Genomic DNA, 17,910 nt, shown 5'->3' with positions numbered 1-17,910 from the left:
GCACTGTCCCTGGAGCTATAGCATCGCTTTAGCGTTCTGTCACCACACCAGTAGTATGTTTGTAAATATGACTGCGGAGTTTAATTCGTGTCTGCCGCCAATTACAAAATTAATAGGAATGTATGAAGCTGATGAGGCGCTTTACAACGTGACATACCCAGAGTACAAAATAGATTAAAAAGACTGGAGAGGTACAAAAAAATTGCAGAGGTCATTTACCGCGAGATACTAATCGGGTGCACGGCTGACGACTTGAAAAAGAAAATTAATGGCCTCCGCTCAAGCTAGTCTCACGAGAAAGCGAAAGTACGTATTGGCATATTTATTTCATGAGCTCTTCATGCACTGAGGATGCCTCACATTGTAAAGCGCCTTATCAACTTTCATACATTTCTATTAATTTTGTAGTTGTGGGACGTAAAATCTAATCACTACTTTGATCTACAATAAAAATAGTTCTTAATGCACGTAAAGTGTATAGAATATTTATTTACTTCGAAATATTGGTCCGTTAGTGCTTTATAAATTGCTTCACACGTATTAGGTGCTATATTAGTTTGTGATAACTGTGGAGGGAGTCCTGTGCTGTAAGCTAAAGTAACTCTCTCCTGTAGCAAGCAATCGGAGTCTTACTGTGAGCCCGTGTTCTGAAGATCTAACAGATTTTGAGTGAGTATTGTGCTTTGTGATATGACGAGACACTTCACTGAGAAAATACTGAAACGTGTGCTCGTCCATTCTTACGTAATTTATGTACGACTTGACGTCCTCCACTAGAAGCTCACGTAACAAATTTTGTTGAATGTTTTTATCGTCTCGTCTTAAAACTCACGGTTTCACGCAGGTACGTTTCCTTTTTCTCGCCCACTTCTCTTCCAAATAAGCACACAGTGCAATTGTGGTACATGCAACCGCTGCGCGTAACAATAAGTTGTTGTTGTCAGCCATCTTGAACTTTGACGAAAAATATGATGACAGTGTAATGCTCCCTTTTAGTGGCACGTCAAATATCTTTGTCAAACAAATTTAACGAATATTTGGTCATATCTTTGATCAAAACTTTGTCAAAGAAATATGATAGTGAAATACTGGCCTAAGGGATAGCGTTAAATCGAGTTTCCACATGAATTTCTTGCATGTTCATTCCCTCGCCCCTACGCTTAAATGCACGCTAGGGTTTCCACATATCGAAGTTGGAAATACTACTTACGCGACTTTCAAGAACGAAACAAGTGACACACAAATATTGGGCGGGAAATGGGCATTTCGTAGGATTCGCTTAGTAAAATCTAATACGCTACAAAGGGAATTATCTCCCGAGGACGATGTTTCGTTCGAAAATCATTTTCGAATGAGTAAAACCAATATTAACATTTTTTGAGGCAGAAATGTATGTAAGATGAGTGCCAGCTGGCATTAAATTAATAGTTACACTAAAATGTCTGGCACAGGTGTCACTGTAATATACAGGGTGGTCCATTGATCGTGACTGGGCCAAATTTCTCACGAAATAAGCGTCAAATGAAAAAACTTTTTTTTGGTCATCAGTCTACTGACTGGTTTGATGCGGCCCGCCACGTGAATGAAAAAACTACAAAGAAAAAAACTTGTCTATCTTGAAGAGGCAAACCAGATGACACTATGGTTGGCGCACTAGATGGCGCTGCCATAGGTCAAACGGATATCAACTGCGTTTCTTTAAGTAGGAACCCCCATTTTTTATTACATATTCGTGTAGTATGTAAAGAAATATAAATTTTTTAGTTGGACCACTTTTTCGCTTTGAGATAGATGGCGCTGTAATAGTCACAAAGATGTGGCCCACAATTTTACACAAATAGTTCCTAACAGGTAGGTTTTTTAAATTAAAATACAGAACATAGGTACGTTTGAACATTTTATGTTCCAATGTGATACATGTACCTTTGTGAACTTATCATATCTGAGAACGCATGCTGTTACAGCGTGATTACCTGTAAATACCACATTACTGCAATAAATGCTCAAAATGACGTCCGTCAACCTCAATGCATTTGGCAATACATGTAACGACGTTCCTCTCAACAGCGAGTAGTTCACCCTCCGTCATGTTCGCACATGCACTGACAATGCACTGACGCATGTTTTCAGGCGTTGTCGGTGGATCACGATAGCAAATATCCTTCAACTTTCCCCACAGAAAGAAATCCGGGAACATCAGATCAGGTGAACGTGCTTCGACGACCAATCCACCCGTCTTGAAATATGCTATTCAATACCGCTTCAGCTGCACGCGAGCTATGTGCCGGACATCCATCATGTTGGAAGTACATCGCCATTCTGTCATGCAGTGAAATATCTTGTAGTAACATTGGCAGAACATTACGTAGGATATCAGCATACATTGCACCTTTTAGATTGCCATCGATAAAATGGGGGCCAATTATCCTTTCTCCCATAATGCCACGCCATACATTAACCCGCCAATGTCGCTGATGTTCCACTTGTCGCAGCCATCGTGGATTTTCCGTTGCCCAATAGAGCACATTATGCCGGTTCACGTTACCGCTGTTGGTGAATGACGCTTCGTCGCTAAATAGAATGCGTGCAAAAAATCTGTCATCTTCCCGTAATTTCTCTTGTGTCCAGTGGCAGAATTGTACACGAAGTTCAAAGTCGTCGCCATGCAATTCCTGGTGCATAGAAACATGGTACAGATGCAATCGATGTTGATGTAGCATTCTCAACACCGACGTTTTTGAGATTCCCGATTCTCGCGCAATTTGTCTGCTACTTGGGCATCATCATTTGTTGCAGGTCGTGGTTGACGTTTCACATGTGGCTGAACACTTCCTGTTTCCTTAAATAACGTAACAATCCGGCGAACGGTCCGGACACTTGGCTGATGTCGTCTAGGATACCGAGCAGCGTACATAGCACACGCCAGTTGGGCATTTTGATCACAATAGCCATACATCAACACTATATTGACCTTTTCCGCAATTTGTAAACGGTCCATTTTGACACGGGTAATGTATCACGAAGCAAATACCGTCCGAACTGGCGGAATGTTACCTGATACCACGTACTTATAAGTCTGTCACAAAGCGAAAAAAGAGGTCCAGCTAAAACATTCATATTTCTTTATGTACTACACGAATATGTAATAAAAAATGGGTGTTCCTATTTAAGAAAACGCCGATGTTATCCGTTTGACCTAAGGCAGCACTATCTAGTGAGCCAACCATAGCGTCATCTGGTTTCCCTTCCTCCTTCAAGCTAGACGAGTTTCTTTCTTTGTAGTTGTTTCGTTTGATGCTTATTTCGTGAGATATTTGGCCCGGTCACGATAATGGACCACCCTGCATACGTATTACATTCTGAAGAACACAGTCTCTACATTTTTATGTTGCCTACAATACACTGAAGATAGATTAGAAAGTAAGGTTTTTCCCCAAAAGTTCATTTTTGTTTTCATTTTTAGGGTTAGTCAAGGTTATGATAGCTAACAGGTGTTGTAAATATGCAGTTTCACCATTGTAGAGATTACATTAGATCCAGTTTTCGTTCCATAGACCCAAAAACTGAGATGCTTTTCTTGGATGTGGAACATATCAGAAAGTATAACATAAAAACATAAAACATTTGAATATGATACTTACCACCTTGATCATTTGTCAGGAGATTGTCAAAATAGGTGAATACAATGCAGTAAACTGGTACAGCTAAAATTTATAGAATTAACACACTGTCAAAATGAAACATTGTTATGCACTATTAATAAATTTATCATACACAAAATACCTAATCTTGACTGTTGTGACCAAGTGCTGTCAAGACTGAAATCTTACAGACATTTTTACTTAAGCTTGCTTAACGGTCTCTGTTAAGATATTCATCTATAGAGTAGAAGGACTTGCCGATCAAAAAATCGTTTGAACTCTTTTTTTCACAGAAACTTACACACTGGCTGCATTAATGATTTTTATTATATTCTTTGGGAGACGTGAGTGTCATTTCCATTTTAGTGAATTTGTTTCTAATGACTTGTCTCAGATTCTCCATTGCACTGTTCACCAAGCCTGATAACCCGAAACTGTCAGTAACACAAATGAAGTACTTGTTTAAGAGGTTTGCAACACTGCATGTATTTGTTACCAAAGTCTCATTTGTTTTTAGAATTATCTGTTCCTCTTCATTTTTGGCCCCACCTGTCTCTGTCTTCACTATATCCCATACAGTTTTGTTGCCCGATATAATTACCTTTTTCTCATAATAAAGCTGCTTTGATTTCTGGATTACTTGCCTTCAATATTTTGCTGTATTCTTTGCAATACATTAAAATTCTAACATCAGAGCTGTTCCTAGATTGTAGTTAGTGTCTCCTTTTTGTCCCACGTGATATATTTATTCCTTGTGTAATCTGCAGTTCATTTTTTGACTTCTGTGTGATTTCAGTTACCTTTGGGTGAAAAAATTTTCGAAAGTGGAGGTAACTTTATTAATGAATGCTTTGTGTTTTCCAGTTGAGTCAGAAGTATTGTAAGACTCTATCCAGTTCATGTCTTTGAGCAATTTTCAAATTTCTCAATTTTCGAATTATTAATTACTCACCTGTACTCAGATTTAATAGATATTTTTGTTAAATCCTGACTGGTTTCAACATTTAACGCAAGATGCTGCATGTCACAATCAGATCGCCCATTTACTATTGGTTTTGTGATATGACATTTTTCCTAGATTTGTCTACAAAGATACTATCAATAGCAGTTTCATAGCATTTACATATCCTAGTAGCAAAGTTCACAGCAGGCTTTAAATTGAATGACAGTGTTACTGACTGCAGTAATCGTTCACTAACAGAGTTTTTCAATAAATCCACATTAAAATCATCAGCAACCACTATTCCCTTGTTCTTTACCATGAGATGGAACAGCAGAGCTTCAAGATTTTTTTTGTGAAGAGGTTAAAATTTCCTGAAGGTGATCTGCATATACCTACTGTTATAAAGGACTTATTATGAAATACTACTACTGTTGCACAAGCTTCTATGTGCTGCTCTGAGCAAAATTTATTAACATCAATATTCTTGAAATCAAAACAGTTTCTGACAGATGTGGCAACTCCTCTTTTCTCCGTATTTACTGTAGAAAAGTAAGAAGCTAATTTGAATCCTGTAACATTTAACATATCTGTGCTGCCTGTTTTATCAATGTGAATGTTATTTTCAGCTTGTCTCTGAACATCTTTTGTTGCTGCCCTCCCTTCCCTTAAAAAAACTGCTGATCTGTCACTTGTAACCACTGGTACTTTATCACTTGTGTTAGTGCCCCCCTCTTAAGTTATTTGATACTAGCCTAGACAATTTTCTCTTCCCTTCCCTGTTGAGTTGGAGGTCATGCGTAATATAGTCCCACCTGCTGATAGACTCAACAGGAACCACACCTATATGAGACCCCATATCTGACACAAGCAGCCATTCCATCTCTAAATTAACTCTCCTAACAGAAGAGTTTAAATGAGGCTGGCCATGGTGCCTCAGAACAGACACAAGCCCAACACCAGTATGTCTCGTTGCTGAAGCTATCTTTATCAGGTCACTCTCAATTGAATAATTAGGATTCCTATCTGTACTGTTGCCTGCCCCACACACTATTACCATGGTGTCTTCCTTTGTGAAATCTTTGCAGTGTGAACCTACATCCTCTGTCACCTGACCCAGATTGCACCAGATTTAAAAAAACTTATGACATGGTAACCTGCCTCTAGTTCATCCTGCAACAATTGACCAACACCTCTACCATGTGAACTACCAAACAATAAAACTTTCTTCTTGTTCACAACTTTTCCTGACTTTTTACTTTTCAAACACTTTAAGAAAGTTTGTTGTGTTGTCTACTCCTACATCTATTTGTGGCTCATCAGTTTCCAACTGTGACAACAGATCAAATATATGTTGCAGTAAAACTTTGTACTATGGTGCAGAACAGTCATTACTCAATGATAGTGCAAATACAAACGCTGTTATATTTGTATATACTTTTAATGGGGGTCACGACCAGTCTTAAATCTGTAAAGCAACAAATAAATTTCCTGTTTACTGTAATGTTTACAGTCAATGACTGTATTTCATTCTGACAGCGTTTTAATCCTGTAAATATTAGCAATGGAAGTTTACTGTAATGTGTTCACATATTTTGACAATCCCATCAAGAGTGATCACGGAAGTGAGTATTATATTCAGATGTATTATGTTTTTTATGTTAACTTTCTGACTTGTTCCACATCCACGAAAATCATATAATTTTTGGGTCTATGGAACGAAAATTGAAACTAAACTAATCGTGTCTAAAGCGAAAAAGAATTTTTTTCATCATTATACTGAAATAAAAAATTCCTTCACAGCTCTGACTGTTCGATAGTAATATGATCAGTTAGTTCACACTCTCCATTACAATACTTTTTGATCCATTTCGTCATTTCAAGCGAAGCTGTATTACTCTGTTACAAACAAGTGATTATTAAGAGTTGCTGAATGCTAGAAAGATGTTCCTATCACATTTTACAACTTTAGAAGGTATTTATTTACTTATTTGAAGACAAACCAGTTCACACTGTCTGTCATATCATGTCGTATCACATCCAGTTGAAACATTCTGAAATGCATTTCAAATGGCAGCATCCTCACTGGCCATCCTGTCATGTCACGTTACTTCATAGCATTGTTCAAAGTTCACTGCCACGCCAGTTGGAATACTGCCATCATTCTCTGTTTCCATTTCGTAATATGAGCCTTGCACTTATGATATTTTTGTATTCTGTGCTATATACACCTGTCTACAATGACAGATGATCAGCTGATATGGAACTCTATGTTCAAGTGGAATGTGACTGTATAATCATAGATATAAAATTCGTGTACTTTTCCTCATTTTGATCCCTCAGTCATCCATAGGCACTGAACAAATTAGCGAGTATACTAATATGGCTGATTGATATTAAAGGGGAAAATATGATGCTAATTACATTTCAATTGTGCTTAAGAACTTTTCCTGACATAAAGAAAGTGTGTTATTACTATTTCTGTAACACATGTATGAAACCATGTTGTGCACGTATATTGAAGATTAAGGGGCTCTGGAAATGTTCAAAATCATACAAAATTCAATTTTTACTTTTTTGCATAATAAAAATCTACGGACTATCACCTTTCAATTGATATATAATTTATTCAGCTCAGAAGACTACGACTATTTTTAAAATATACACTTAAAAAAAAGTTTTGTATCACCTTGGTTCCGAGAGTTCCAGAACCTGTGCAAAAAATTGGAATAGAGATCAACATAAACATTATTTCCACCCTTTTTATTGTTCATGAAAACCACACATTGCATGTTGTACCACCATACAGCAAGACCTTCAGAGGTGGTGGTCCAGACTGCTGTATGCACCGGTACCTCTAATACCCAGTAGCACGTCCTCTTGCATTGGTGCATGCCTGTATTTGTCATGGCATATTATCCACAAGTTCATCAAGGCACTGTTGGTCCAGATTGTCCCACTTCTCAACGGCGATTCGGCATTGATCTCTCAGAGTGGTTGGTGGGTCACGCCCATAAACAGCTCTTTTCAATCTTTACCAGGCATGTTCAATAGGGTTCATGTCTAAAGAACATGCTGGCCACTCTAGTCGAGCTATGTAGTTATCCTGAAGGAAGCCATTGACAAGATGTGCGAAGGGGGGGCGCGAATTGTCATCCATGAAGACGAATGCCTCGCCAATATGCTGCCGATATGGTTGCACTATCGGTTGGAGGGTGGCATTCACGTATCGTATAGCCTTTACAGCGCTTTCCAAGACCCCCAGTGCCGTACGTCGGTCCCACATAATGCCACTCCCAAAACAGCAGGGAACCTTCACCTTGCTGGACAATGTATCTAAGCGTTCAGCCTGACCGTGTTGCCTCCAAACACGTCTCCGACGATTGTCTGGTTGAAGGCATATCCAACACTCATCAGTGAAGAGAACCTGACGTCAATCGTAAACGGTCCATTCAGCATATCGATGTGCCCATCTGTACCATGCTGCATGGTGTCATGGTTGCAAAGCTGGATATCGCTATGGACGTCAGGAGTGAAGTTGCACATCATACAGTCTATTGCGATCAGTTTGAGTCGTAACACGACATCCTGTGGTTGCACGATGAGCATTATTCAACATGGTGGCGTTGCCATCAGAGTTCATCCGAGCCATAAACCGTAGGTAGCAGTCATCCACTGCAGTGGTAGCCCTTGGGCGGCCTGAACGTGGCATGTCATCGACTGTTCCTGTCTCTCTGTGTCTCCTCCATGTCCAAACAACATCGCTTTGGTTCACTCCAAGACGCCTGGACACTTTTGTTGTTGAGAGCCTTTCCTGGCACAAGGTAGCAATGCGATCGCGATCGAACCGCGGTACTAACCGTCTAGGAATGGTTGAATTACAGATAACACAAGCAGTGTATCTCCTTCCTGGTGGAATGGCTGGAACTAATCAGCCGTAGGACTCCCTCCATCTTATACGTGTTGCTCACGAATGGTTGTTTACGTCTTGGCCGGGTATAGTGACATCTCTGAACAATCAAAGGGACTGTGTCTGTGACACAATATCCACAGTCAACGCCTATCTTCAGGAGTTCTGGGAACTGGGGTGATGCAAAACTTTTTTATGTGTGTATTTTTGAAATGTGTTCTTCATGAGTGTGACCAGCTATGGCGCTGTTAAACTGCTGTCAAATGTTGTACTCATGAATCTGCATGCTCATCATGTACGTTTTAGTGATGTAAGAGAAAATAAGTGTTACCAATTAAGTGTTGTGGCTAACCTGTGATAGTTCGATATATATCGCTCGCCCGATTGTCGTGTGTTTCATGTTTACTACTCTTCTGTAATCCTGAAAATATTGCGAGGCACCAGGGTGGAAAAGAGTTTGTACCTCTTTAATTCAGACGAATCTTGCATGAGAACGAGACATGCACTCGACCCCCTCCTTATCTACCAGCTAATTAATTATGTGCACATTGGTAATGGAAGGAAATGATGGTGGACCCTGCTAGTTGGTAAAATAAGGAGTGCACACTCACAATAATTTAACAAAAATCGTAATGTACTCAAAAAAGAGAACTTTATCATAATAAACAACAGGAAATGGGATTCTGCATATGTCTACTAAATGGTATGCGGATTAAATATTACAATGAGATTTATTATACATCAAAACATAAATGCACATGATTGTCGACACACACAGTAGGTTAAAGGATAGGGTATACTGAAGTATTATTGTTATAAGAGTTGGCTATAGATCAAGAGGGTCTTACTCACTGTGATGCAATAGATTGACAATAATGACTGGAGGTCCTAATGAATCAAATATTAATCTCCCAACTATATAGCAATATCTCAATTAGTAGTGAGAGCTCAAATGGTATCACATGGAGAAACAAGCAAGGTGGACTTGCAGCAAAGCGAGCGCGCGTGCTACTGAGGTATTCCGTATAAAATTGATAAGGTCCTACAATGCCGGAGCCGCAAAATACTGTACCAGTACTGAAATCTGCAGCACGTTGTCGGTAGGCAGCGTCCTGATGATGTAGGCGCCGACTTCTGCCGTGCAGCAACTCTATGTCAACCCCTGGCCGCGAAAGCTGTCCGAGAATTCTAAGCTCTTCCGAAAACGAGCGACCAAGTCGCAAGACCGTCCGACTCCAAGGAAGATCAGATCCCGAATCCCTGCCCATGCAATGCAAGACCGAAGCCAACAATGCTCTATTCCCTACTCTCCTCGAAAACTGCGAATTAGCATTCGGTTCTGATTCCAAAATTCCCCCACGCTGTCTCAGAACATCATTCACGCCAATAGCGACCGTTCCCTCCAATTTCGAGCAGGGCTTTATGACGTCTACTACCCTCAGTTCAAGTTGACCAATCATGCTTCTGCTATTCAGCTGAGGGCACTGAACTTCCCGTTTGATCGGCTATGAAAACAACCTGCCTAGACCACCGGCCATCGGGCACCAGACAGTTGCAATCAACAGGGCACATTCCTCAAGTATTCTCAGAAACAAGGGGACAATGCAGTCAGTCGGTGCCAGGAATCTTCTTTCCGGACGCGCTGGAATGGTAAACACATAAACTGCGGCGACACTCAGACGTCTCGCAGGTCGTGTCGCCCTGCATACAATAGGCGAAACTCGACCGAGTCAGTCGTTCCACCAGGCGCTTAAGCCTATTGTACGAACCCCACAGAATTCAGGGAAATGCAGCCCCCAACCGGAAACACAGTGTGCCACGTCCTCCTATGCTCGCCTCGCACAGGCCACCCAGGGAAGTAAAACAACATGTTTAGGAATCAAGTGAAAAGTATTTTTTGAGCTCTCAGCACAAATACTCTAATTACAATAGCCGTATTCGGTCTGTTACTACCATGCAATGACATAGAACATTAATAAAATTGATGAAAATGAGAGGAGACATGCAAAAGAGGGCATGGAACCTCTCAATACTCGTATTGAATTCTCTTCATTGAAGTCTCGGTTTTATTGAATGATAATCACGGGTAAACGTAAAGTAACTAGAAATCCTCTGAAGATAGTTATTATTACCATTGTAGGTGACAAATTAAACCCACATACAGCTTTGAACAAAATACTTTATTTTTCCAACTCGGAAAAGAATGGCTAACTCAGCTAACAGTCAAAGAGTAGGAACTTATCACAAACGTCCACTGCACTTGCATGGAGTAAACGAAGCACACATCACTGACTACTCCCACGTTTCCACACCGTAAACAATGAAAACTATAACTAAGTGTGTGAAACCAGCCTTACTGGTACACCTGCCCATTGCAATAAAAATGAGAAAGAAACTACTTCACAGAGGAAGTTTGGTTCAGTTAGTGAATCGGGTGTAAATGAAATATTTCGTATTTCAGCTCTCAACGGAATTTTTGCAAACTGTTTAAGGTGTATGGACTGTTAGTGAAGTCAGTCTGGAACTTTCAGTAAAAAATCATGCAGAACTTGCTAGTGAAATGGAACTGAATTGTGGTAAGTGTTCATACATGACCACCTTTTGGGACAGTGTTGTAGTAACTCCAAATGAAGAAAATTGTTGAACACAGCACTAGATTTGTTTATGCCTTGCATACAGCTGATAAGGGTGCTATTGCAGATGTAGTCTTCTGTGGCATGATGAATCTTCCAAATTCCCCAATCAAGTTTACGAATTATAGTAGATTTATAGGGTCTAAAGTAGAAGATGTCTGTATAGACCCTATAATGAAAGCTTGGAAGAGGCAGTAATAAAGAAGGGTGGTAATAGACACTTGACTGCACCATTCGATGGTACCTGGCATAAACGGTGACACACATCTCTTCATAGAGTAGTATCTGCCACCAGTATGTATATAGAGAAAGTTTTAGATGTAGCAATAATATCTAAATATTGTAGGTGTCCACAAACAAATAACGGTACTCATGAAAATAATTGCACAGCTAACTAAAGTGGCAGTAGTGGATGAATGGAAGTGGCAGGTGTTGCTAGTATATTTCAACGTTCTGTTGCATGTGATAAAGTGCAATATGTGAATTAATTTGGTGACTGTTATTCAAAAAGTTTCAAACATGTTCAAGAACTGAAGCCCCAGGGCGATGCTGTTGTAGTGCTGAAATTTGTATTGGACATGTACATAAACTAATGGGATCAAGACTTTGGCAACTGAGGGTTTTGTATAAAAAATAAAAACTCAGTGATGGTAAGTGTTTGGATGGAAAGGGAAGGTTAATTGACAGTGTAATTGAAAAAATACAGGACTATTATGGAATGACTAATAGGTAAAACACACACAGTGTCGATGAAATGAAGAAGGCTGTTTGGGTTATTTTTTTCATACTTTTTCGACCGATGAATGTGCCTTCATTACCTGTGTCCCAAAGGAGAAAACAGTTGGTGTAAGTACAAGGATTTGCTAAGCTGGGGAAGTATACACTCATAAACATAGTCTGTATGATGCAATAACCTATTTTCAGAGACTTAGGAGCACCTGAGCTGTTGAAAAAGTATATTCATGGAAAAACTCTAAACCCCAATTAAAGTGGAAATAGTGTTATATGATCAAGAATACCCAAAACTGTGTTTGTTAGAATAGAAACACTAGACTTTGGTGTGTATGATGCTGTTGCTACTTTCAACGATGCTAACGTTGTAAGGTGCAAAGTACACTCCTGGAAATTGAAATAAGAACACCGTGAATTCATTGTCCCAGGAAAGGGGAAACTTTATTGACACATTCCTGGGGTCAGATACATCACATGATCACACTGACAGAACCACAGGCACATAGACACAGGCAACAGAGCATGCACAATGTCGGCACTAGTACAGTGTATATCCACCTTTCGCAGCAATGCAGGCTGCTATTCTCCCATGGAGACGATTGTAGAGATGCTGGATGTAGTCCTGTGGAACGGCTTGCCATGCCATTTCCACCTGTCGCCTCAGTTGGACCAGCGTTCGTGCTGGACGTGCAGACCGCGTGAGACGACGCTTCATCCAGTCCCAAACATGCTCAATGGGGGACAGATCCGGAGATCTTGCTGGCCAGGGTAGTTGACTTACACCTTCTAGAGCACGTTGGGTGGCACGGGATACATGCGGACCTGCATTGTCCTGTTGGAACAGCAAGTTCCCTTGCCGGTCTAGGAATGGTAGAACGATGGGTTCGATGACGGTTTGGATGTACCGTGCACTATTCAGTGTCCCCTCGACGATCACCAGTGGTGTACGGCCAGTGTAGGAGATCGCTCCCCACACCATGATGCCGGGTGTTGGCCCTGTGTGCCTCGGTCGTATGCAGTCCTGATTGTGGCGCTCACCTGCACGGCGCCAAACACGCATACGACCATCATTGGCACCAAGGCAGAAGCGACTCTCATCGCTGAAGACGACACGTCTCCATTCGTCCCTCCATTCACGCCTGTCGCGACACCACTGGAGGCGGGCTGCACGATGTTGGGGCGTGAGCGGAAGACGGCCTAACGGTGTGTGGGACCGTAGCCCAGCTTCATGGAGACGGTTGCGAATGGTCCTCGCCGATACCCCAGGAGCAACAGTGTCCCTAATTTGCTGGGAAGTGGCGGTGCGGTCCCCTATGGCACTGCGTAGGATCCTACGGTCTTGGCGTGCATCCGTGCGTCGCTGCGGTCCGGTCCCAGGTCGACGGGCACGTGCACCTTCCGCCGACCACTGGCTACAACATCGATGTACTGTGGGGACCTCACGCCCCACGTGTTGAGCAATTCGGCGGTACGTCCACCCGGCCTCCCGCATGCCCACTATACGCCCTCGCTCAAAGTCCGTCAACTGCACATACGGTTCACGTCCACGCTGTCGCGGCATGCTACCAGTGTTAAAGACTGCGATGGAGCTCCGTATGCCACGGCAAACTGGCTGACACTGACGGCGGCGGTGCACAAATGCTGCGCAGCTAGCGCCATTCGACGGCCAACACCGCGGTTCCTGGTGTGTCCGCTGTGCCGTGCATGTGATCATTGCTTGTACAGCCCTCTCGCAGTGTCCGGAGCAAGTATGGTGGGTCTGACACACCGGTGTCAATGTGTTCTTTTTTCCATTTCCAGGAGTGTATTTCCAAATGCAGAATGAAGATAGGTTTCAACATTGTACGAATGATGCTTCTTGAGACAAGGATTGTCTTTGGGCTGCTGACAGGGTGTAAGTAGCCTAGAAATACAAACCAGGGTAAACAGGAGGAGGACAAAGAGGAAGCTGGAGTAGGAGTTTGAAGAAGATGAAGATAATTCATCCTATGGACCCAGAATGCACTAAAAAGGTACATGTTTTCTCAGGATCTACCAAACCAATTTGCTTCAGATTTTCAGGAAATGTTACACAGTCCCTTGTGCATAACTTAACACATATTTTTCAGAAACCTGTGTATTGTTGAATTCATAAACAAAAAATGGCACAAAAAAGGAGTGAATTTTCATTAAAATAGAAAAACTTAATCTCTAGCTACTGAAATCAAATTTTTAAAAACCCTTGTCTTATGTCGTAGCCAATAGTGCAATAAATAACCTGAAAGAGTTTCAACTTTTTAGCTCAAATACTTTCCGAGAAAACATGTAATTTACAAGAGCTATTTTAACATTGGAAAGGTAGGGCTTTCTGGAGCCTCTTAAATAGTGCTCATCAAATTTATATAGACATCTTAATGCAGTTATTACTCTATGTGCATTCATTACTTTAATTTCATATGACTGTTTATGAAAACCAAGTATACAACCTTCAAATGTCATAAACACTTCTCTGTTAATGCTAGGCATATGACACAAAACTCTCATATTTTTCTAGACGCTTTTATCACCGGTAAAGGTAGTTCATTGACATATTCATACCAGCGAAGTTAGAACTATTAAGATTTATTGAGTCTAAAAGCGGTATACATCACATCTTTGTGATATTGACTCACTCATGTTTTGTTTCCTTTTGGAATAAGGAATTTTTCGTATAAAATGTCTATATAATTAATGTTATAAATCACTGAGAGTGGTGACCTATATGATTCAGTCACATATTCAATGTTCCTTCGTTATCTCTGGCTGTTTGCTATTGCAAAGAAATACTGTTAGTAAACAATATAATTTCCATAGAGACTAATTCAAAAAAGATCATTTTGACAGAAGAAAGTATAGCATGTAAGCAATTGTTTTTCATTTACAATGGTTCCTAGTTCATGAAGGATGAGACCACTTTTAATAGCTTGCTATATGTATCCTGACTGTGAGCCTATCATGGCAATTTGAAATCTAACTGTATGACTAACCATCTGAACAAATATAGTTATTAAATACGTTACAGAGTTTGTGAAGGAAAATATATATGGCGCCAGCTTCCTGAAAGCATGTAATTCACAAGAGCTATTTTAACACTGGAAAGGTAGGGCTTTCTGGAGCCTCTTGAACAGTGCTCATCAAATTTATATAGACATCTTAATGTAATTATTACTCTATGTGCATACATTACTATAATTTCATATGACTCTTTATGCAAACAAAGTATACAACCTTCAAATGTCATAAACACTTCTCTGTTAATGCTTGGCATATGATACAAAACTCTCATATTTTTCTAGGCGTTTTTATCACCGGTAAAGGTAGTTCATTGACATATTCATACCAGCGAATTTAGAACTACTAAGATTTATTGAGTCTAAAAGCGGTATACATCACATCTTTGTGATATTGACTCACTCATGTTTTGTTTCCTTTTGGAATAAGGAATTTTTCGTGTAAAATGTCTATATAATTAATGTTATAAATCATTGAGAGTGGTGACCTGTATGATTCACTCACATATTCAATGTTCCTTCGTTATCTCTGGCTGTTTGCTATTGCAAAGGAATACTGTTGGTAAACAATATATTTTCCATAGAGACTAATTCAAAAAAGACCACTTTGACAGAAGAAAGTATAGCATGTAAGCAATTGTTTTTCATTTACAATGGGTCCTAGTTCATGAAGGATGAGACCGCTTTTAATAGCTTGCTATATGCATCCTGACTGTGAGCCTATCATGGCAATTTGAAATCTAACTGTATGACTAACCATCTGAACAAATATAGTTATTAAATACGTTACAGAGTTTGTGAAGGAAAATATATATGGCACCAGCTTCAGTGTTATTTAAAATATAAATGCCATGTGAAAAATCAGTTAAGAGTACCTATTATGCCTACTTCCCCTCCCACTTCAAATGTGAGGGTGTATTTTGGGATAATTTGGCAGAAGCAAAAGGAGTTTTCAGAATACCAAAAAACTATCATTAGAATCATAAAGGATATAAACCTAGAAACTCCTGCAAACTCTTGTTTAAGAGTTTAGGTATCCTACCTTTACTGTTTATTTATACTATGATGACTCTCCTTTTTTAAAACTAACGAAACAGGCGACGAATAGCAGAAAAACAGTGACAATCATCATCATAGCAATGCTTTTGTTGTTGTTGGTATCTTTAGTTCAAAGACTCTTTACCATGAAAGCCTCTTCATCTCGGAATAATTAATGAAACCTACATAATCTTGAACCTGCTTATTCCATTCATCTCTTTAACAGCATAACTATATAAAAGTAAGCACATTCTATCAGCAAATATAAAACAACAAACAAAAAATAACAAAGAAACAAGTGAAATGAGAATAAGCAAGCAATATGGTAGTAGGCAAGTATAGTGCACATCTGAGCAGCTACTTTCGGAATGGGAGAACAAGCACAGCAGGTGCTCTCTCAAGCTTGGTGGATATGGTCATGTCATACCAGTTTCCAGTCCAAAACGTCAGTGCAGCCAGGCATTTTACTGGTACGATACACTCCCCCAGCCATGGGTCTAGACAAGATTGTTTCTGTAAAAACATGAAAAGTGACGTAGTTCATTCAGTTGAAGACGTTGTGAGTACTGTCTATGAAGACGAAATTTTTAGTAGGAAGCGAAGTGTGTTTGTTACTGTTTTCCTCAAGATTCCAGTGTGCTGCACCGGACTGTAGTAGTAACTCAGCACAAGGCTTGAGCTATTCCGAAATTTAAGAGAAGAAAATCGGAAATCAAAGTGTTTGCAAAATTGTTGGAGAAAGAAATGGGAATGTACTACACATTTCTAGTTCTGTGAGGTAAGTGTAAGCTGATTGGTTAAAATTAATGCATCTGGAACAGTATTTTTCTATATAATATAAGGGCATATGATTTATTTAAGATTCACTCTCAATTCGAAATGAGTAGAGATGCTGGGTGTTTCGCAGTTTCTGTAGCCATGTTTTCGACAGAATGAAGGTGTTTATACGTTTTTATTCAAGCTGCAAGTGGAGTGTTATACTGAGGAGTGCTGTAAACTACAGATTTAGTTTCAAAGCTGTGTGCAAATTAGCGGTTACCTTGTTCTGTAACTGCAACATGAAACGGTACACACCTGTACTGTATGTAACTTAATACTATTGTAATGACTATTGGGAGTCGAGTTTGAAATTTAACTAATATTTAAACTTTTTGAGTTAATTAATGGAGTTCTTCAATTTCATTTTCAGCTGCTTAAATGTTTAATGATGAAACTTATGAACCACAACAGGAGACATGTAGGAAAACTGAAGACACTATTGTAAATTTGTATTTTGAAACAAGACGAAGCTGAAGGAGAAGATAAGAGTTCATATGAATGTCACTGTTGTCATTCTGATTTTCATCTCTTAAAACTCAGAGCAGATTGATGGCTTTTTCTGAGTTACTACTACAGTTTGGTGAAGTATGCTGGAATCACAAGGAAAACAATAACAAACACAAACCTTGCCATCGGCCAAAAATTTCGTCTTCAGAGACAATACTCACAATGCCTTCAACTTGATGTGCTAACATCTGTGAACAACGTCAATTCCTGTGTTTTGGTGGGGGAACAGTCTTGTTATTTCTAGATACATATCGATAAATTACCATCAGTAAACTGTCTACTACCGGAATGTGAAACCAATTGAGACAAGGTGTCAGAATATGTCCAGCGACACATAAATGGTGTCATTCCTGTTGTTTTGGGGGTAGCAAAACTGAGTAAAAAACTAAGATTTATTGTGGAAGTGAGTGCAACAGTAGTGAAACTGCTTTTAAAATGCGCAGTGTGGGACTTGAAATGTGACAGAAGAACTGTAAAACGACTTAAGTAACACAAGAGTGTACATATTAGACCTCAGAAATTCCACCAATATGTGTTAAACACAAAAGTTGCTCTCATTCCACTAGCGATTAAATACGAGGGTAATCCCAAAAGTAAGGTCTCCTGTTTTTTATATGTACATTGACCTGTTTATTTCTACAATGATTTACATCAGTTTACA

This window comes from Schistocerca americana, chromosome 7 (assembly GCF_021461395.2).
Source record: "Schistocerca americana isolate TAMUIC-IGC-003095 chromosome 7, iqSchAmer2.1, whole genome shotgun sequence".
NCBI classification, from domain to species: Eukaryota; Metazoa; Arthropoda; class Insecta; order Orthoptera; family Acrididae; genus Schistocerca; species Schistocerca americana.
This window is presented reverse-complemented; position numbering follows the sequence as displayed.